Source organism: Lucilia cuprina, chromosome 3 (assembly GCF_022045245.1).
Source record: "Lucilia cuprina isolate Lc7/37 chromosome 3, ASM2204524v1, whole genome shotgun sequence".
Lineage (NCBI taxonomy): Eukaryota > Metazoa > Arthropoda > Insecta > Diptera > Calliphoridae > Lucilia > Lucilia cuprina.
Genome location: NC_060951.1, coordinates 41,953,271 through 41,977,349, shown reverse-complemented (window position 1 = coordinate 41,977,349; position 24,079 = coordinate 41,953,271). Strand labels below are relative to the sequence as shown.

Genomic DNA, 24,079 nt, shown 5'->3' with positions numbered 1-24,079 from the left:
GATAGGCGTTTAACAAGCTTTTAATTTTAGAAAAAATTATAACATTAAAAATGTCAATAGTTTAAATTACAATAAAATATTTAAAATAAATAGTAATACAATTATTGACGCTTTTCGCTTTAATTGTGTTCGTTTTAGAACAGTATTGCCATTTATCTAGAAATGTACACAATGAGAATTAGCTTCTTACTAGTTAGACATAAAAATCTAATTAGAATCCTTGATTCTCTTTAATATATATTACTCACCACTGTTACGCATATTTATTACTAATGTTTAATGTTTCAATAATAAAAAAATTAATAAACCAGATGACATCTATAGGATGTTTTAATATGAGGTTGTATAAATATTTTGCAAAAAAAATACATTTATTTTAGGATCATTAATAATACAAACACGTCGCCTTAATGCTTGATTGGCAATTGTAGTTGCAATGTTGCATGCAACTATAAATAACATTAAACACAAATACTCAAACAATAATAAATGCACAATAAAAATAAAATAACAAATAAACAACGAAAGAAAAACCTAAACCATCCAAAATAAGAATTACAACAAATGAAGTATTCAACCAACCATCCATTCAGCCAAAAGACCGCTTCAACGACCATCTAAACTGGCAACTAATTATAGTTTAACAATTGTAAAAACGCGTGCAAAAATATATAAATTCTTTATTTGTTGTTTGTTTAATAATTGTCGGTTACATTAAAAAGATTGCACTACTGGGCTTGAAAAATGAAGGAACAATAACAATAATGACAATTAAAAAATAGTTATCATAAGGGACAGATACCCTTGTAGTTTTTAAAATTTTACTGACCTAGACAAGTTTTCAATAACTGAATTAGTTAGAATACACTTTGAGAAATCATATGTATTTAGAAAAATATATTTTCTTTAAAATTGAACCGAATTTTAGCACTTTTGTCATTCTTAATAATTATTTAAAAATTTGACGTTATAGATTTTTTCCAAAATTTTTAAAGTATGAAAGATTTGTCATTGCGTTTGTAAGACATCGAATACCGAACGACATTTAATAAATTCTAAGACGATCTACCCATGCCCGTCCTTGTGTCTGTATCTTTAAAGCAGAATAACTTCCCAACCATCATAGAAATATAAGTTATGCAGCAAATGTTCTGAAAACTGACAATCACCTCTTTTCTGCATTTCGATTAATTTACGTAATGTTCAAAAAAATTCCCAAAACTCTGAATCATAAGAAAAAGAAGAAGCAATTCAATTTCATTTCAATGCTTTACGATTGTGTGTGTTTTTGTAAGTTCTCGTTTATATGAAGGAGAGACGAATTGAAATGTAGAATACCAAAGTTGCCAAAAGCAGAAAATTTCGATTCAAATTGAAATGCAGAATATGAGCCCATATCTATGATTGTTTCTCTGGGTCCCCTTCAGATAATGACTTTAAGGTTCATAACTTTCTTAAAAATTCCAATATAACAAAAAATTCGACAAGGCAAGTTTTCTTAGAACATAAACTTCTCTACTTAATATTATAATATAATATAGATAGATTCGACCGTGCCTCTTTATAAGGTCTTATATGACAGAAGTTTTAAAGAATCTTAAATTCTACATAATTTTGATAAAGGCAGAATTGATTCTACTTATATAATTTAAACAAAACAAAATACAAAATACTGTAGTTCAATTCAAATCACCACTTTAGTGGGGAGTGTAGAATGGGGTTTTTTCTGTTGTTCCTTAAGTATATATGTAGGTTGTTGTAATCCTCTTTAGCTCCATCTATAATCAAACTACAGATCGAAATTTTGAAGATAATTCAATGTAATTTGATATATGCTCTTATATTGTCCCAGAAACGAAAGATATTACAAATGGTTAAAATCAGACCATTATTTCACGTAGTCCCTCTAAGTGAACATCCCGAATAGGACTTTTGAGTTAGTTCTTGTACAAATTGATGTCGTGATGAAGTTGATTATGAATAAATTTAATGCAAACAAAGATCCATCTACCATATCTAATTGGGATCGGTCCACAAATCCATATTAGCCATATTCGGAAAATTAGTTTTTCATCAATATGTGTTAAATCAATCTTCTAATTGGTAGTCAATGGGTTTCCAAAGTGTTAATTTTCGCCTAAACGTATGCCTTATTTGCAACAATTTAAGCTTCGAACTACATAAAAATTTCGCAAAAAAATTCTTGTTTTGAAGCATAGTGCAGTAAAGCAATCAAATTCGAGATAAACAATATATGTGGGAACCTTTGAATTCAGTTTATAAATATCATTCCACAATAGAACTAGCTGTCGCCTTTAGAAAATTATTTTAAAGCTTAAAAACACCAATATAGCAGTGAAACTCGACACAAACTATTATTATAGGAACTTTAATATTTCTGCTTAAATTTAAAAGGATTAATTTATAATTGACCCTCCTTTTTATACATATATATAACGTCCTCTTTAGAAATTAACTTTAAAGCTTATAACTGGCTTAAAAGCACAAAAATTGACGAAATCTCCCTACCTATTTTTATAAGTATCAGTCCACATTTGACCCTACTCCTTATAAAAGACCCCGTTCAGGAAATTAATTTAAACTCATAAGTGTCTATAAAGCATCAAAATAGCAATGAAATTGGATAAAAGCAACTTACACATAAGGACTTATTTAGAAAGTCAGTAATAGCGATAAAATTCGATATAATTAAGTTTTAGATGAACTCAAAACTTCTATTTAAATATACAAATTTAAAGTTACCAAATTTTGAAAAATTTATTGTAAAAACCGATTTTAAAGTTTTGAAAAATTCTAAAATTATATGAAATTTGTAAAAGTAAAATTTTACAACTTTTATTACAAAAATTTTGTTTTTAGAATTTAAAAAATTAAAATTAAAAACTTCATTTCAAATATAAATAAAGTCCAGTAAAGTTTTACAAAAATATTTTTACAACTCACCTTTTTTATGTTAGAATAATCCGCAAATAAAACATTTTGTTGTTGAGCATGTTGTAATTATGATTTCAGCTGTTTTTTTTTATTATTTTTTCTATATTTAGTTGTTTTTATTTATATTTTGCAATTTTATAAAAAGTACTTTTTTTAAAGTTAATCTAAAAATTTAAAATGAAATTTTAATTATTAATATTTGTGTTTTAATTATGAGCAATTTATTATTATTTTAATATTTTTTTTTAATCTAAATTATTTTAATTTAATTAAATATATTTGCACTTAAGAGTTTAGATCAAAAGATAACATTTAACAAATAAAATCATCATGATTTAAATTTAAATGTATTAAAAAAACAATAAAATTTAACACCTCTAGGGTTTATAATAGTTATTTAGAGGCGTTTAGTTTTGAGAATGTAGTTTGTTATCATTTCTAATTTTTTTGTATATTGTATATACAATTTACACACCCATACACATAGACTATAAGTTATTAGTTAAATATTTTATATTATTTAGTTGGTTCTACGTTTAAGTAAATAAGCCGTCGGCTATATAAAATGTTATGTATCTGTTTATATGTATATGACAAGCATCCACCTACTAAATGGGAAAACAACAACACACGACTATACGACATTGATTGTGAATTTTGTGACTCTTTTTTTGCGCTTTTGTATTTTTTTTTCCTTTTTAAATGTCTCTGATAATGTGGAGACAAAAAAGTACACAGAAATGGTTGTGCTGTTTTGTTGTTATTGCTGCTTTTGATATTTTTTTCTTTTGCTTTTTAACTGTATGTATTTTTTTGTTGTAGCAGTGTATAGGGTGACGCTTATTTTCAGCTACCAACCAATGACACACGACGACATTTTTTTCTACTTCTTCTGCTTCTACATTTACATTATTTTCCGGTAATAAGAGCGAGAGAGCAATAAGAATTTTTTAAAAGAGTGAAAAAACGGAATGATACATAAAAAAATTTATACACAAACGACATCAAGAAAGAAAAAAAAATAATAAAAGGACCACGACACTATAACGACGTTGTTGTTGTTATTGCTGCTGCTGATGTCGTTTAAATGCAAGAGTATGTGAGTGTGTATGTTTGTTGTTTTTTTTTCTTATACTAAAAGAGTCACACACATAGAGCACAATTTAAACGACAAAATGAGGAGAATGTTTAACGACAAAAAACTCACATTTACTGGTTTGTTGTTGTTTTTGTAGTTTTTCTTTTTTTGCCGTTAACAATATGGGAGTGTAAGTTTGTATGTTTGTGTACCTAATAGTTTTACAATTTTTTTTAGTTAAGTGGGTGACATTTTTTTTCGAACAAATGATAAATGGTTTGCTAAGGGGGGAGGAGTGTTTTTTTTTTTCTTTCTAAAAACAGGGTGTTTTTTTAATTCTATTAAGAAAAAGGGTTGTTAAAAGAGACACTTTTCTGAGATATTAATTAACACTCACATTACGTTTATTTTTTAGGTTTTTTTAATATTTTCAAAAATTTATTTCTTTCAATAATTTATTTTTATATTTTTTAATAAACAATATTATAAAAGTAGCGACGCATTTAACACGTCCGTTTATATATTTATTTTATATATAATTTTTTTGTTATTTTTTTTTCAAATATAATGTATACGCGACGTTCAGATGTTTGATAGTAGGCAAGTCGCAAGCCACTGGAGTGGCTGCTGGCATGTTAGCAATGGACGACCGACAACAACGACAACTCTGTGTGTATGTATAGAAGTGTGTGTTTGTTGTTGGTATGGCTGAATGTATGGTATAAAATGTAAACGTTGGTTGAGAACCAGACCAACAAAACACAACAGTACAAAATATTAAACAGAAGATAGAAAAAAAACACAACACACAACAGAAAAAAAAACTAAAAAAAATAAGAAAAAAATCCAACCAAACGACCGACCATCTATGCCAGCATTTATGCGTCTGTTCGTAAGTACGTTAGCTAGCAGTGGTGTTGTCTGTCCAACAGTCATCCATATCCCATACCCTATATACATGTGATACATTTTAAAAAGAGAAAAAATAAACAACAAACTTACACAGTATTGAAACCATAGCAAAACGACCACCAAAACCCCAGAAAGTGTAAAAGAAAAAAAACCAATACCAATTCAATATATTTACTCTCTATAAACCCAACAAGAGTAAATATTATAAATAAAAGAGTATTAATAATTTTATATAAAATTCTCAAGTATATAAACTCTCCCTTAAGTTAGCTCTTAAAAACTCACTTTTCCCTATCACTCTGCTTTAAATAAAAATGTTTATATATATTTTCTAATTTTTAATATTTTTTTATACTATTTTTAATTCAAATTTTAATTCTCTCTTCTCTTTTTTATAGTTATAATTGTGTTAGTATTTTTTTTATTTTTTTTTTTTACTCATTCACTAATCATTTACATTTAGCACTTGCTTTAAATCATGATTTTTAGTTAATTTTGTTTTACTTTTGTTATTTTTTGTTTTCTTCTTAAATATTTTCTTCTTAAACATGCTTAAAGTGTTAGTAATTAAATATTTATATTAATTTCTACTGTAAATAATTTGCATGTGATTTTTTTTCTTATTTTTTAAAGAAAAAGTAGCAAAACTGTCAAAATTTAGTTGGCAATTTGCATAATTTGTTTCTAAATAGAATCTTATAAGATTTCTTTTAAAAGGCTGTTAAGACTTTGTTGAATTTCTATAGAAAGGGTTAAAAAGGATTGATTTTGAATTCTAATTGGAAAGATTGACAAAGTACCTAAGTCGTGTTTGTTTCTATCAGTGATCGCTATTATAAAGTAGAAATTATTTTAATAAGAATCAATTCTTTTAGAAATGTGGTATAAAGTTTTGTATTCTTCGAATATAAGTCACTATTATTGATTCACCGAAGAATTCTTTTGATAAATTTGCTAAACTAATACTGACTTACTCCTAACAATTTGAGGTTTTAGAATACAAACATATATATATGTATAATTGTCTGAAATTATCAAAGAATATTTCGAATCTTTTTGTTAAAAAAGTGAATTCTTCGAAGGGAAGTCATTATTTTTGACTTACAGAAGAATTCTTCTGATACATACATCTTTATAAGTAGAATTCTTGCCTCACCGAAGTATTCTTTTGATAAATTTGGTAGAGAAATGCTGACTTACTAATGAATAATTAGGGTTTTAGAGCATGAGATAACACGTTCATCTGGAAATATCGAAGAGAACTGATAAATTTCTATTGAAATACATCTAAATACAATATCATCACAATATTCATTTCAATCAATGAATATGAGATTATCAACAAGATTTCTCATCACACATCCCCAAATAATTTTTCTTACAATTTTCTTGAAGGATATAAAAATCTACTATCTTAACACAGCTTTCAGTTTCTTAATTTATTAAAAAAAATAATTGTTTTCATCAGTCAATATTTAACTTTTAAGAAAATAAAGGACCAAAATTTACTTTTAGTTCAAATGATAGCACATAACAAAGTTGTTTTATTTTGTTCATACTTGTAATTGCTATTATAAATTAATAATTCTTCAAATAGGTATCGTTTATTTTGCATTCTTTCAACGGAAACTATGATTTTTGAATCGCCGAAGAGTACTTCGAATAGTTATGTGGAAGAAATCCTAACTAAACGATGAATGCTCTGTGTTTTTGAAAGAGAAAATAACTAATTCTTAAAGAATTATGGAAAAATATATCGAATAGTTTTGCTAAAGAAATGCTGAATTTCTATTTAGATATAAACATATTATCATCAACATATACATTTCAATCAATGAATGTGAGATTTGATTTGACGTCATTTATCCTCAGATGTAAAAATGTTTTCAAAAATCATAACTTTTTAATAATTTGAATAAAATAGAAAACAATATTAATGAAAACCTGCAAACTTGGATCTGTGAACTTCAGTGTAATCCAAACTTTGCTCAATATGTACCCATTTCTTTTATAGAATTCAAAAACATTAATTGTAGGGATCGTATTTATACTAATCAACAAAGTTTCAGTTCGTAGAAAAGAGAGCTAAAGTATAAAAGAGGAACAAACCTTGATTGCTGATCGCAACTAAATAAACATAAATATTGAAACTTCATAAATAACTGTTTCGCACTAGATTAATTAATTCTGTAAATATCTAAATTTGCTGAATGTTTTTTGCTCTACATGAGGATATATAAAATCTTCCTTCCTTTCTCTAGGGCTTATTCCTTGTGGTTTAATGATTTTAGAGAGAGAGATAGCAGCATGAGGCATGGTTTAACTTTTCGTGTTGCTAATGAATTGATGATGAATGAATTGATGGGAGTCTAAGGTGTTGAAGGGTTTTTATCTAAAACTTCGTTAAAATAACATGTTATCATTCTTTGTGGTTTTTCGCAATGGCGAAACATTCATTCGCTTTGTTATAATTAAAACATCTATATTTGCTGAATGTTTTTTGCTCTACATGAGGATATAGAAAACCTTCCTTCCTTTCTCTAAGGCTTATTCCTTGTGGTGGCAATGGCGAAACATTCATTCGCTTTGTTATAAACTTCTCAAACTTTAAATATAATTGGACAAATCTGGGAAAAAAGTATTGTGACAAGCGTGTCGATGTAGTTTCGCTCTTAAAGCGTTTCGAAATTCTGTGAATTCATTGGTGGAATATGTTATATGTTCAGTCGCCGACATACGTAATCATCTAAATATCTTGTGAAACCCCATGAAATTTAGAAAAGATCTAGATGATGATTACGAATTGTTGGAGAACTTAGCACCGATCCTTAGATTAAGGATGTTATTAATAAACATTTATCAAAGGTAATTTTAATGGAAAATTTGTTCTATAAGCCTTTGATAAATGTTTATGAATAAGGCAGTAAGTCTATAGAATTATTAGCTGTTAATAAAGTCGTCCACATATGTAATAACCCTCAAAATTAGAATTAACTATTATAAACATCGGGATGTCCTAAGTTTGTAAATTCTAAATTTAATAGATGACATACTCTTTGTTTAACTCTACAGAAATTTGGGTAATTTTTCCTACATTCAACGAACTGTGTTATGCTGGATATCCAAAAAAAGAGGTGCAAGGTTGGCGGACTCAAACGCCTGCAGTTATCAAGTTTTTTTTGTGAGATTAAAGCTTATTTTAAGAATAGAAAAGCTTCATTTGAAAACAATTAATTTTAAATTTATAAAAGGATTTTCAAGGTGAATAATGAAAATTACCATCGTCACCAGTAAAACCAGAAATATTTCTGGTTTATATTCTAGTATCCTACAAAGTCAACTTCAGAACAGTTATAGTAATATATACAAGGGTTTAGAAACCATGAGCATTTAAAAATACATACATTTTTGTTACTGCAATGGTCCGAAATACACATTTAAGAACATGTATATTAATTCTCCCACCTTTATTTGGGCAATAAACGACAATTGGTTACATTTAAAAACCAACAAAATGTTTGCTCAAAGAATAATGTCACTATAGAAATAAACTTTATATACATACGTATATAACCACATATAGTAGAAAATGTATATGTAAATACTCCCGCTTTAAGGAAAATTCACTTAGTAACTTTTAGTGCACATAGGAGACATGTATCCAATTGAGCATATTTGAATTTTCCATAAAATTCAGGAGACATATACTCAATAAGAAATATAAAGAACAACAACAACTATATGGTTCTTGTTAAATTTTTTTATTCTTCTATATAAATCGGACGACAGACACATACTTACGCATCTTAAAAGTATACTCAAACACATTAAAATTGTTCTAACGCTTTCCCTTTCTCACTACAGTAGGGAGACACCTCTGAATGACAAATAAACTACAACAACATTTCTAGCATACAAAGACATTATATACTTGTATGAGTAGTCCTCTATATATACATAATATGTATATGTACAGTAGCAAAATGTATTTAAAAGAGGAAGAAGAAGCAGAATTATATCACCACAAAATCCAAAAACAAACACATTTAATACAAACACTCGTCTACCGGTTGGTATGAGAGGACATGGGACAATTTAAAGAGTGAGTATGTTTATCACTGAGTGTGTTTAACAAATGTCTTGGTATTCGTAAAATACGATCTCTTTATGCTGTGACACTCCAACAAATGTTTTTTTCTATGTGTCACAGTTTTGTGTGGAAAACCGGTATGTCACTGACTGACTCTGAGTTTATTTCTGTAATGAGTGTTAGAGTTTGTATGAATGTGTGTGTGTGAGAGCGGAAATGAGCAATGAGTTTTGAAAAGGCTATGAGTGTGAGGTATTTCCTCTTAAGAGTATGTTTCAATGAGTAAAGAGTACATTTTCTGTAATAAAAAAGTCGATAAAACAGTTCTATATAATTTATATTTTTGTAAACATTTTCAGTTAAGTATTTGAGTTTCTTAAGTATTTGAGTTTTTATTCATTGAGTTATTTCTTTATTTCTCTGATTTTTACTCTCTATTTTTTCAATTTGTATTATATAAAGTCTCTTTCATTCATCTGTTTATTGATAGTACCAGGTTTTACTTTTTCTTGTTGTTTTTATTCATTTTACTCGATTATTTTGTTGTGTGCTCTTGCCGTTGGCTTTAGGTATTTCAGACACAATTAAATTAAATATAACATTTGAAAAAAGGCAATACAAAAAAAAATCGTGTACAATTGTTTAACTTGATGGGGGTAGTCGTCTGTCGTATGAGAACTTGTTTGATTTTTTCTCGATTGTAGTGAATTTACGTTTGATTTTTTTGTGAATTGGTGGTTTTCAACGACCGACGGCAAAAATTTTTTCTGTGTGAACATATTGATTGTGATACTTTTTTGCTTGGGTTTTGAAATTTTGTGATTTTACAGAATTTTCTACAAGAATTAAAAAAAGTAAAGTTCTTTAAAAATTTAAATATGTAGTTTTATTTCAAAATGCGAATAGTCTATTCTGTATTATAATTTGAATATATGAAATGACAGATTTTTTTGTTAGAATTCTTATTTTTTATCTTTTCACATGAAGCTTAAGCTATGAAATTTTCCCAACTTTTTGACGATATATGAATCCCTTACTAAAGAACTGCTCAGTTTTATAGGTTAAGAATGAATCAAGTTTATTTCATGTACCCAGTTCTGTAGTAAAGCGTAGCCTAGACAAAGCATCTGAGCCATAAGATGGATGAGGCAAAGCATCTTAACCACTTCATTTTAAATAGTTTTGTGGTCGAATGTTGTGATGATGACACTTTAAGCGCCACCAAATAAGTGTCGAAATAATGGACCGATTTCAACTATTTTCAATAGCGTTCATCCAAAAAAAGAGTATGTGCCAAATTTCTTCAAATTATCTTGAAAATTGCAACCTGTAGCGTGCGCACAAGCATTACATAGCTAAATCGAATCTGAAAGTGATTTTGAGCCGATTGGTATACTTTAAGGGGAATAGAGTTATAATCATTGATTAACCAATCGTTTCATAGAACGAGTGTCGACTATATCACCGTCCGTCAAAAAGAGAAAAAAATCGTTAGACAAGAACCTGATGATATTCATCTGATGTTATAAATTTAAAGGAAAAAAAAATATTTTTAAATTTCGTGATCCTGTGTCCTTTCAAAAAGACTTCAAAGTACATTTTTCAAAAAATATTTTAAAATACTTTACATATCAAACAATGTAACAATTGGTGTCAAGACAACAAAAAGAGTTGGGAAGAATTTTTTTTTTAATTTTAAATGAAACCGTTAGGATAAAAATCTGTTTAAATTTTTTTTTAAATCTTATCCCTAAAAATCTATTAAAACGTTCAATGCTATTTTTTCAAAAAAAGATTTTTTATACATCTTATGATCCAATTTTGAGTGTCGGACGGTGTATTCAACAGAAACAGATCAAAATTATTTGTTATTCACTGGTTTTCTTTAAAAATACAAAATTTCGACAAAATTATTTTTTTCTTTTCGATACCGAAATAGCTATTTAATATTTAATTAAAGGCCAGTCAGTTTTTTACCAAAAAAAGAGTATTTATTGAGATAAAAATATTTATATCCAAAAACTATTTCTTTACTTTCCAACTGTTTTTTCATATAAATTATTTCTAAATTTATATAAAATTACGAGTAAAACACTAACTACTCTAATTATTTGTACAACAGCAATATAAATTTTGTCTTTATAATGATGACATTTAAATATTTTTAACACCTATTAAAATAATAAATTATAATTACAATAAAAAATAATAATATAAAAAGATGTTATAAATTAAAAAAATAAAATATTATACGGGCAACTTGAATAAATATAACTCTATAATGCCATAAAATATTAATTCATAATTTTTTTAAAACTTAATTATTTTATTATGCAATTCACTATTTCTACTATTGCTCTACTACCATTTTATATTCTAAACTAAATACTAAAAGACAAACCAAAAAATTCACAAAAAAAATCTTACACAACAGTTTCCTTGTAACACATAAAAACACATGACGCGTGCCTTGAACAAAATTCCATGGAAATATATATTCTTGCTTTCATGGTCAGTGAAAATACACTCAAACATTTTCGAAATAAAAAAAAATAATGAGGGAAATAACATGTATTCTAAATGCAAATTGTCTAATGAAACAGGAAGAGAAAATAAAGAAGAAATAGAATAGAAAGCCTTAAAGGAAATTTGTCGGTTCGATATTTAAACAAAGAAAATTAGTACCATTTTAAAATTAACTCTCTTTCCTTACTTCTCCTCCTCTACCTAGGTGTGTCAACGAAGTGTGATTCTTATCTGTGTATAGGAAAAAATGAAAGGACTTTTATCAAAGAATTTTTTGCCGCATTTAACCACACAGATATTAACCTAAGATAACCTCACACTAACTAGTCTTTTGGAAATGACCAATTATAAGATCAAACAACAAATAAGAAACTGTGTGATATATATTTTTTTCAAAGATTTAATCAAAGCCACTAAAAATAAACTAAACAGTGTTATCAACTAAGAAAGTAAAGCAAATATTTTCATAACAAAAAATCGTTAAATTGTAACAATGATTTCACTACTTTAACAAGTTGCTTGAATAAAAACTTTATTTAACTAGGATAATGTTTATTTCTTTAAAGTATGGGTTAAGAAACGGTAAATTTCCAAGCAAAAGGTACCGATACCAAACTAAATCATGCATATTAATTGATTGTTATCCAGCAAAAATAAAACGAATAACATTTATTATAATTTCAAAAGTAGCACTAAGCGAAAAGAATCCAATTTTGTTCAAAATTTAAGGAATTTTTTAACTATTTTTTTTGGAATTAAACTCTTTTTAATATTATTTAAGTTAAATTCTATAATACTACAATTTTACTTCCTAATAACTTCCAAATAAAGAACATAAAAATTACTTCCTATGATAGACTTCAGATGTAGTGAATTTGGACAAATAAAAAGAACATTCCTCCTATGTGTTAAAATCATCACTTCTTCATGTCTTCTTCAGTACTTTCATGGAGTAAATTCTACTTCTTTTTCGCTTCTTTGTAAGATCTTTTTTTGCTTGGTAGTTCACATTTGTTAGTTAAAAGGTGTCGACATCTGATTCTTTCAAACTATATCATTGTTTCACAAATAAAAAATTATGCCAAATCTTTTCCAACTTCGTCTAACTTTACAGTACTCCTTTTTAAATTAAATTCTAGAGGGATAAAGTGAAGTCATTGGCCACTATAGCTTAAGAATATATACAATATTTTTTGAAAATTTGGTTCTATGGGTCCTTTCATTGGAAGGTTTAAATTGAATTCTACAGGGATAGTTTTGTAAAGTGAAGTCATTGGCTGATATAGCCTTTCATTGGATATATGTATATCGCGATGAGAAATAAAACATTTTTATATAAAAACATTCCATTTAAATCACAGACTTTATACTTAGACAAATTCAGATCAATTTGATATCAAACTCTTCTAAAATTTCCTTTCGTATATAAGTATGTTTGTTGAAGATTGGTCATGGGGGAATAAAAACTCTCTGCTTTAAAAAAAATTTGCCCAAGTAGTATGAATCCCAAAATAGTTGAAGTTTTACGAATGATTGTGCACAAATCAGAAGACATTTAATCAAACTTTTTTCAAATATCCGACCAGAAATAATAATAATAATAGAGATGAACTTTTTACAAAATATTCTCTGTTTTTATAAATGTTTGTCATTATAAATGAACCAGATAGTATTTGTTCCGAAATCCTTACTGTGAATTCATTCAAATTAAATTCATTACATATGTTCGTAATGTCTGTTAAAGTCACGATAGGAAACATATATGAGGAATGTGATCGATGAAATGTTTTTAAATAGTTCTCCCATTATAGAAAACATGTACTTATAAAATGGGCCAATTAGTTATTGTATCCAAGTTTAGATAAATTTTGATATTAAACTCACCTCAAATGTCTGTCCGTCTTACTGCTTAAAAAACGATAGGTCCTTGAGAATTAAAAACTTAAGGCGTATCTGATTATTCAAAGTTAACATTAACAAGGGGAAAAGAAATTTACACACTTGGTACCAAACTGACACCAAATTTTTCAATAACGTCCGTTGTCAAAGTATATACATTCGTACGATAACATTATGTTATGTTGACAACGCAACTTTGATAACATTGCAACAATTCGTTGTCGAAATCTAAGTTGTATACACAATCGTAGTCTAAAGGTTAATCAATGTGCTAAGTAAGCTCCCTATTAACAACGGATTGTTGTCATTTTATCATTTAAATGTAGTGTTAAAAAAATTAATATATGAAATCTTTGGTCCGTAATACGTAGGTCCATCTGCAACAATTCGTTGTCGAAATCTAAATTTTATATACATCCATTGTGTAAAGGTTAGCATACGTGTTAAGCTCACTATTGACAACGGATTGATGTCAATACTAAGCTTTGAATATAAAACAGATAGTTGTGAAAGAAAATTAAATGAAATCGTTGATCCGAAATACGTAGGTCCGTCTGTCGTTAAATAAAAACAAAAGTATATAGTTCTGTATAACCTGACTAGTTCAAGAACTAAATGTGTAACTAACAATCTTAAATACATGACACCAAAAGAAAATCTAATTTCATGGACCAATATTTTGATTAATAGTTTTTATAAATACCTTTAAAAAACTCAATAGTTTTTATTTAAAAAATCTATTTTTTTCTTTACAGAAAATCGCCAAATTGTCATTGCTTAAGAAAAAAAAGAAAGGTAAGTGTTTTTTCCAGTTTCACTTTTATCCTATTGTTTAAGAAAAAATATCAAAAGATCACACAAATAAAATCCTATAATTGGCCCAGTCTCGATAATTGTTACGTTTGATCTTTTTGCCGCCTCTCAAAAAAACACAAAGCAATACAACAATGAAATGTCCACTATTGAATTAAACCAAAGAATTCAAGTATTTGATAAAGGCAGGTTCCCAGGCTTGTGTTTAAATTCAACAAAAAAAATATGAAAATCAAACAATAGTGGGTTCATTTATTTGTTGTTTAAGTAACTAAATCAAAATATCATTTATTACTACTGATGATTAGTTTAAAACAAATGTTGAACAAGCATTTCAAATCCATTAAAGGACCTGCTTTAATATTTTGTAAATTCTCAGGCTTACACAAAGAAAATTTTTAGCAAACTAGTATTTCTTGTCGTCGTTGTTGTTGTTTTTAACAAAAGGACCTCCCAGCTTGATAAAAGGTTACCAAAGAAATTGTAAAATTTGTTACAAAAAATAGTCATTTATTAAAACCATGAAAATTAATGACTTTCAAATGAAGTTCATTCTTTTTATATAAAGAAAACTAAAATTAAATTTATTTAAAATTAAAAAAAATCTAACTCAACACCTACTTTTGCATCATTATTTGTCGATATTTCAAAAATATCATTTATTATATTGATTTTTTTGTTACACAAATTTTGTTGTAGTTCTTTTCAATTCAAAATCTTTTTTAGAGTTTTTAAAATGTCAGTTAATCCACCAACCAGTAGAGAGTCAGTTTGTCAGTCTATTGTATATAAATTTATCATATTTTTTTCTTAACTTAAGGTTTTTAATTGTTATATCTTATATTTGATTTTGCTTTGTTGTAATAAAAGCCCTTTTGAATTTTCAGTTTAATGTTTAAAATTAACGCTTGTCAAATTTATTACCTTGTGTTTTTTTCTCCCTCTCGCTCTTTCTTTATTTAATGAACAACCATTGATAATTTGTGCTTAATTCAATTTTAAATTAATTATCTACATTATCAGCGGCATCATGTGGCAATAAGAATTTTGCAATAAAACTTTATTTGGATGGTTGATTGAGTAAATTTTTTAAATGATGCCCTTACTGTTTCCTAAAATTGTTTTTAATTCAATTATTTTATCTCTTTACAAATTAATTACTGACAATAATTTTGTTATTTTTGTAAAGTTAAATACAAAAATTTGAAATTTAAGAAATAACAAACAAGTGGCAGCTTAAGGTTCTACAGAAAACATTGAAAGTCTATTAAACTTTGCTCTCTCCTAGTTTAAAGTAAAGTTTTAAAGAAAAAACTTGCTCTCGTCTAGTCTAGAGAAAAGTTTTATAGAAAAACTTGTTTTAGTCTAGAGCAAAGTTTTATCGAAGAACTTGCTCTTGACTAGAGTAAAGTTTTATAGAGAAACTTGCTCTAGTCTAGAGCAAAGTTTTATAGAGAAACTTGCTCTTGACTAGAGTAAAGTTTTATAGAGAAACTTGCTCTAGTCTAGAGCAAAGTTTTATAGAGAAACTTGCTTTAGTCTAGAGCAAAGTTTTATAGAAAAACTTGCTCTAGTCTAGAGCAAAGTTTTATATAAAAACTTGCTCTAGTCTAGAGCAAAGTTTTATAGAAAAACTTGCTCTAGTCTAGAGCAAAGTTTTATAGAAAAACTTGCTCTAGTCTAGAGCAAAGTTTTATAGAAAAACTTGCTCTAGTCTAGAGCAAAGTTTTATAGAAAAACTTGCTCTAGTCTATAGCAAAGTTTTATAGAAAAACTTGCTCTAGTCTAGAGCAAAGTTTTATAGAAGAACTTGCTCTAGTCTAGAGCAAAGTTTTATTGAAAAACTTGCTCTAGTCTAGAGCAAAGTTTAATGGAAAAACTTGCTCTTATCTAGAGCAAAGTTATATAGAGAAACTTGCTCAAGTCTAGAGCAAAGTTTTATAGAGAAACATGCTCTAGTGTAGGCAAAGTTTTATAGAAAAACTTGCTCTAGTCTAGTGCAAAGTGTTGTAGATCAACATTCTCCACTCTTGAGCAAAGTTTTTTAGAAAAACATGCTGTAGTCTAGATCAAAGTTTAGTCTAGACCACTTGCTCCACTCGAACAACTTGCTCTAATCTAGATAAAATTTTACAGAAAAACTCAGTTTCTTTGTTAGATTTTATTAAATTTTTTTAAAATTCTTTAATACCTTTGATTTATATTATTTCTTCTGCAATCCTTTTATAATACTCGTAGTTTTTGTATAAAGCTCCCAATATTGAACTCTCTTTTAATCTCAGGCGCATGGCGCTACATTGCTGTGACAGGTTGTAAGAATGTAATTTTTGTGTTAAAACGCTTTTTTTGTTTCCTTTGTTCATCAAAAGAACATTTCTTTTGTTATTTAACACAAAAAACCCTGGCCGATTACCGCGATAAGCAGTGACAGTTTAGGACATACAAGATACCAAGTACAAGGGTTTATTTTGTTGGCTGCTGGTTGGCTGGCAAAGAGGTCAAATACAAAACACACTGAAAGATAAAAAGAAAGGATTATGAATAAAAACAAATGTTGAAAACAAAATATTTTAATACAAATATATATAAATGAATTATGTTTAAAACAAAGGGTACAAAAAGAAGGCACGCGCGTTTTAAAAGAAAAGATACAAAGCGCACAATGGACTAACAAAGAAAAGATTATCTTAATATTGATGAAAATATTTGTAAAATTCTACATTGTCAAGAACAATGAGAAACAAAAAAGAAAAAAAATAACATTAAAATTTACATTTATATATTAGTGTCAGGCAAGTGTGTGCCGGTATGTGTGTGAGTTTATAAAATTTCATATTCTGAAGGTTAAAAGGAAAATAACAGATTATCCTTTAAAAATTTAACATTTTGTTTATGATTGCTGTTGTTGCTCTTGTTGTCTTGTGAGTGTGCAAATTTTTTTGTTTTTGAGTTATTAACTCATGAGCATCATGTGAAGGCACTTGTTTCTATCTCTTTGGCTTTCTATTTTAAAATGCAAAATTATATCTGAATTCACTGTACTGCTGCCATTTTAGGTTGTTGGTATAAATTTTTGTTTTTCTTTTATTTTTTATGCATTATTATTTTTGCAATTGTTGATCCTTTTTTTCTCTCGCTAGAATTTAATGTTTGTGCTTTCTGTTGTTTGTGCTGTTTGTTTGCTAAAAAGGATTATTTTTATATATTTTTTTGTTGTCTACAATGTTTGCTCTTTTTAACAGCATGTGTTCATTGTGCTGTCTTTTGTTTTTAAATCTCTTTAAATATTTGAATACAAAATAATTTTGTAATAAGTTTTAATAAATTTTAAATTTAATATATTTCGCAAGAGCAAAATACATGAAATTGAAAAGTATTCTTTATTTTACAAAATTAAATTAAAGTATTTAAAGGATGATATTGTCTTTATAAGATCAAGTTTTTCTATAAAACATTTTATGTATATAAAAAAAGTTTTTCTATGAAACTTTAGACTAGAGCAAGTTTTTCTATAAAACTTTACTCTAGACTATAGCAGGCAAGAGCAAAAGCTTGCTCTAGACTAGAATAAGTTTTTCTATAAGATTTTGCTCTAGACTAGTGCAAGTTTTTCTATAAAACTTTACTCTAAACTAGAGCCAGTTTTTCTATAAAACTTTGATCTAGACTAGAGCAAGTTTTTCTATAAAACTTTGCTCTAGACTAGAACAAGTTTTTCTATGAAACTTTGCTCTAGAGTAGAACCAGTTTTTCTATAAAACTTTGCCCTAGACTAGAGCAATTTCTTCTATAAAACTTTACTCTAGACTAGAGCAAGTTTTTCTATAAAACATTGCTCTAGACTAGAGCAGACTAGAGCAAAACCTTGCTCTAGTCTGCTCTATAAAACTACATTTTTTTCTCCATTGGAGTTTTTTATTATTGTGGTAAACAGATAGGGTTTGTTGATAAAATGGACAAAAAACATTTAAAACTTAAACTAGTTTTTTTTTTCGCAAAAATGACATTTGTAAAATAGTATAAAACCTCTTTGACTACCACCGCCTTAAAACAATTATAAAAAACTACGTATGTCTAAGTCAGGCTTAAACTTAAACAATGCTTTTAGTTATTAGGCGCGGTTTCAATCTTCAGGCTATCTATTAAGATTTCATTTAAAAGGCAACAACTTTTAAATGAATTAAATGAAAATGATGATATTTAATAATAAAAAGAAATAAAAGAAACAAAGTAGGTTAAAAATTGTAACAACTAAAAAATACGTTCACATATTTCAAAATGTAATATAGTTTTTTATATTAATAATATTTTTCATAATTATGATTTTTAACAAAAAATAAAAACAAGACCATTAAGTCTATTAAATAAAGTTTCTTTTTTATATTGTATTTGAAATTCAGTCATTGTTTAAGCCACTTTTTTACAACTTTTGTTTTCTTTAAAGACCACAAGACAAAAGCCCCCAAAAAGATATACTTCTTCATACTAAAACACAGAAAATAAAAATGTTTGCCAAACAAAACACATACCAAACAGCTAACAATAATAATATAAATGTGGTCAAATGCTGAAGGCTATTAAACTCTTATTTATTTATTTTTTTGTATTTCAGTTTTCATGTATCCACTTATATGTGACTTGAGTGACTTGACCGTCCCCAAAACAATAAAAAAGCACCAATAAAAAAATAATATCAACTTACAATCAGAGCACCCTATTTTTGTTTTTGGATTCACTTTAACTCCTCCACCTAAACCCATCATACCATTATATTTGTTCAAAAAAGAAAAAAAAGAAGAAAAATTATCAACTCCCCTTATAAACAGCAAAAATAACAAACAACCCATAAGTTTATAATAAAAATATTAAATAAAACTGCTAAGAAATCTTTTTTTTTCGAAAACAGTTAAAGAGTGGCAAAGTGGTAAAAAGATCCCTCTTATTTACTTATAAAATTACTTTGATATTCAAAATAGCTTTTGTAGAGGACTCTACACACTCTTCTCTACTCCAATGTTGCAATAATGTTTGTTTGACTTGAGTGGTGTATTGTGCCCAAAATTGTCTTCGGGCGACTTATTGTTAAGATTTATACAAAAATTTATCGCGCGTACTTAATCTTTGTGTAATTTTTGTTGTTTTTGTTATTTTTATAAATTGTATTTATACGACTGCGTATATGATGGCTAGCTGATATACTTATATAAAATTATTTATAATTTTTTTATTTATTCGCAATATTTTGTTTATTTGTATTTGTTGGGTTTTTTGTGTATGTACTCGTGGTCGGTTTTGCGTATTTTTGTATCCATAGTGCATCAAATTTGTTTTACCCTCAGAAAAAGACTTTAGGTAACCATTTTTTTTCAATTGGCTTTAAAATTCGGCTACTTCAACTATCTACAAGTTGAATAATTTTAGGAAACAAGTTGAATAATTTTAGGAAACCAGTTGAATAATTTTAGGAAACCAGTAGTTGATAGTTGACAAAAGTACCACTTAGTTTCCGATAGATTCCTTGATCTACACAACAACAACCACATTGTTAAAGCAATGCTATAAATTATTTATGCCAATTTTTCTTCGTTTCTTTTTTCATTTGCCTTCTGCTTTTTCGTTTTGCGCCTGTTTCATTTTTTTTAGCCGGACCGACAGACATTTTATTCCATTATTTAGAATGTGTGTTTGATCTTTTTTTATAGCAAACATTTCTGCCCTTGATAGAAAATTTTTAAAAATGTTATCACCCTAAGTCCTCTCACTCGGACCCTATTGTTGATCCCACAGTGAGATGAACGAGTCGGCAGGTCCAGATCAAAATTGGACGTAAATGACGAATGTCGAGTGCTTTAGAATAGACTTGAGAACGGTCTACCACGCGCCCCTGAATTCTTCAACGGATGAGTCGGTCCATTGAGCTATCTAATCTCTTGCCATGGTAGCCCCTTTAACCTCTTTAAGTCCGCGCAACTACACTAGGCCTGTTGTTTCGTCAACAACACCTAGAGACATATTTGGCAGTCCGAATACCTAATAATCTACACGACAATTAGTCACGTACCATGAATCAATAATTCCTGTTGCGAAGGCAACAACACCGAAAAACTTCCCCAAATCTTTAAAATGCATACTTAATCAGTACTAATCTTCAATATATGGAGACTTTTCCGATCAAGCACCAATTTTCGCATCAGTTTTATTTCCATGATCATAATATTAAACGCCGACCTGACAATTCCCCAGCATATACCGAAGTTCCACTACAAGGCCGGTATGAAATACCGATCGGGTTCAGGAATGTAGCTTATGTTGCTTTGTACACTGACCAGCCAGGGCAAGTCCTGCGGGTACCTAGCCACACGTAGTTCGAGATTATCTGGTGCTCTGACCCCATGCCTAATTATTCCAAAGCGAAGCCGAGGTTACATTTGACATCACCAGTTTATAGTCTCGGCATACTTGAGATATTGCTAGCATGATTGCAATAACAACAAAGTAACACGGGGGAACATAAATAGTCGCTAGGATCAACTAGGAACCTAGCATTCTAAAGATTTTTAGAGCAATTTACATTCTTGAACCTGAAACTCAAAAATTTAATTCATCGCATACTAATGTGGTCGTTAACATAATATGTATTTCAAAAAGAGAACCTTATGTGGGCGCTAAAGTCTAATATAATTCGATGTTAACTTCGGCAGCACCTTAAAGACTATGAGCGATATTGGGCAATTTCATGCAATTTACATCTAGGTTCGATCAAGTACTGCCGAACTTTAGTAAAGTAAATACATCCATGCGAAAACAGAGAACTACATAGCAAAATATTTCGTAATGAATTTACCGTCAGCATTACTTTCAAGTACTCTTGTAATGATTGACATACCTAGCAACAAATGGAGAACAGTTTTTCTATGGTGTTGTAAATACGGCAGCGAATAAACGGACAAAAGACCAATGTTCTGTGCAATTGTTTGTGTTTAAGACAAACCCCATTTATGAGTACTTACATAATTAGTTATTTGTAAGCAAGCGTAGTAACTACTTGTCGCATTATTATGCTGAAATAATCAGTTAAAACCATAAATTAATTTATAGAATAAAAATTGCTAAAAATAATAAACTTGAACTCATATACGAACTCATATAAAAAAAGTTTATTAGTATTTATTAATTTTTATAAAAATTTTTGTTTATTTTTTTGAGTGTAATTTACAAGTAATATATTATTTAAGAAAGCTCCACAACTCTTGTATATTCTGGTGCCACAACAGATGTAATCAAAATTGTGTTGAATTATTTTATTATTTTGTTGCGTTTTAGTTGTAGCTTTCATGGTACTCTTTTTTCCAAAAATTTAAATCCTTGTTTATAAAATGATTTGAATACACTTTGTGTGTGTATGTGTGTGTGTGTTCAAATTTCAAACATTATTTAGTTGTTTATTTATTTTCTTCGATCTTAACAAATCAAGGTGTATCAATTTGCAAATAATGAAAACCAACCAACACACAATGTATCCAATAACTAACGATGATGTTATTTGTTTTAATTTGTAAACAAATTTAAACAAACAAACAAAAAACATACACATATATAAACAAATTTTCTAACAATTTCTTTTAATGTTGCATGTTGGAAGTTTGAAAATTAAGTGAAAAAGAAGAAAAGAAAAAAAATAGCAATTGTTTAAAGTCCTTAGAAGTGGAAGTAATAACCCTGTGATTTCACAATATTATACGTTAATTAAATTTTATTATACACTTTGGCTATCGTAAGATTCTATGTGGGGAGTTTGTATGGTGCAATGTAGCAAGTGTGACAAAAATCTCAGCAGGATAAATCATGCAATGTTGCTTGCAACTTTGTACACTACTATACTTAGGCCATATAAAACAAAAAGTATGCATTGTGGCTAAAAATTTTATGAAGTGAAAAATAAATGTCTCTGTGTCCCATCAGTATGGGGTTCTGAATTAAAATTGCGTGACATTTTATGATGTGAAATCACTATTCATTCTAGACTTTAGTACACTTGGCTCATAGACATAGACAGTCAAACGATAGACCATAATCATAGTTTTAAGTTTTTAATTTTTAATTGCGGCAAATAATAATTATGTTTTTTAACTTGCTCACCAGAATCGTTCACAAATTTTACCACACACAAACATAAAGTTTGTGTACAAGGAATCACATCTTTTTTTTCATCTGTTGCTCGGCTCCAGCAACCAAACATCTGGACTGGTTGTGGCTCAAAGAGTTTAAAAGACTATTTAGATAAAATAAAATAGTTAAGTGGTGGCCACATTTGGTATTCGCTATACTATGCGACAAAAATAAATAACTTGAAAGTGATACTATTTTTCAGAAAGATGGATTTAAGAAAACTATATAAGATACAACTGAAGCATTTAATTATTCCCTCTTCGTTTTTTTTTTATGACCGCTATTATAGTAGACGTTTCCGTGACATTCGTTGTTTAATACACCAAGCAGTAAAGGACTTCAAAAGAAACTAAAAAGAAGTAGAACTTACTTCTTGGAAGTACTGAAATAGACCTGAAGAAGTGGTGATTTAACACAGTCTTGTCATAGGAGGGATGTCGTTTTTAATTGATTCCAAGTTCACTATATCTGCAATCATTTCCAGAAAATAATTTTTAATTTTTTGGAAGTTTTAAGGAAGTGAAACTATACATAATATTTACATAAATGAATAATTCAATTAAAAAAAAATTGGATTCTTTTCGCTTCTTTGGAAGTCAATAAACTTCACTTCCACAGAAGGTAAAAAACTCACTTAGTGCTACTTTTGAAGTTGTGATAAATGGTATTTATTTGAAAGTACATTGTTTTATTTTTGATGGTCATAATCAAAACAATCTGTCTGCAATTGGTTCTGAATTCAGAAGTACATGTCTATTTTATCTTTTTTTCCCTTTGTGACAGTTTAGAACCGATCAAACCCCCACCCACTACATATGACAATTATGGCGGTTAATTTGAAATAATAAGAGTAGGATTCCGACATCACATTTATTACTAATCAAATTAATAATCAAAGCATTACTCGTGAGCAGTCATCGATCTGCGATAGTCTTGAGAGAGCCATCAAGTCAATTTAGATGTCGATCATTTGAGGCATTTTAAAACCGATTCAAAATTGACCTACCACATAATACAATTACGGCGGTTTACATGTAGGACACTTTGCGATCGCAACTTTAGAAAATGTTGAAATAATAAAAGTTGGAATCCGACTTACTCGTGAGCGGCCTCAATTGAGGTAGTCATCGATGTGCTATAGTCTTGAGAGAGCTCCCCCCGGGGGCATGTTACCTTGGCGAAGACCTCCGCCTTGGTGTTATTGCAATCCCGGGGTATAAAGAGGGCCCAATACCTCCAATCTGACCGGGATTGAAAAATTGGTGTCTCAGTCTACTGCTTGGCTTAGTCCTTGCATAGATTGCCAGAGGTCTGACCAGAGCACCGCATAATCTGGTACTACGGGTGGCCAGTTGCCCGCAGGACTATGTCCTGGCTGGTCAGTTGGTTGAGGTTTCTTCGGGATCCACGTAGTGGCTGTTGGTTGAACCCAAATTCGCGGGAAGAGAATAAGTGGCGGTTAAAAGACTGATGCATGATAATAGTCAATATTTCGGGATAAGGTTCGGTGCTGTTGCCGAAAATCAGATACAGATACCCCACAGAGGAGTGACTGTGGGACTAAGCGTTGGAAATGAGTTGGTGTCAATTGTATATGATAAAGAATGAATGTAGAGGTATACGGGCCTTACCCCACC

General features: G+C 28.8%; 1 protein-coding gene and 1 long non-coding RNA gene across 3 annotated transcripts in view; one reads left to right on the top strand and one right to left on the bottom strand.

Moving 5' to 3' along the window:
- The window catches only part of LOC111676053, a 55,506-nt gene extending 50,689 nt beyond the window's left edge, over positions 1 to 4,817 (bottom strand). The window contains exons 1-2 of the mRNA XM_046945687.1: positions 4,431 to 4,817; positions 2,965 to 3,119 (exon numbers count right to left, since the gene is read on the bottom strand). The gene's annotated coding sequence lies outside the window, so the exon portion shown is untranslated. The remainder of the gene's footprint in view (positions 1 to 2,964; positions 3,120 to 4,430) is intronic.
- The window catches only part of LOC124418689, a 207,673-nt gene that overhangs the window by 150,647 nt on the left and 32,947 nt on the right, over positions 1 to 24,079 (top strand). For both annotated transcript variants that reach the window (XR_006940150.1, XR_006940149.1), the window contains exon 4: positions 14,216 to 14,255. This is a non-coding gene — a long non-coding RNA (uncharacterized LOC124418689). The remainder of the gene's footprint in view (positions 1 to 14,215; positions 14,256 to 24,079) is intronic.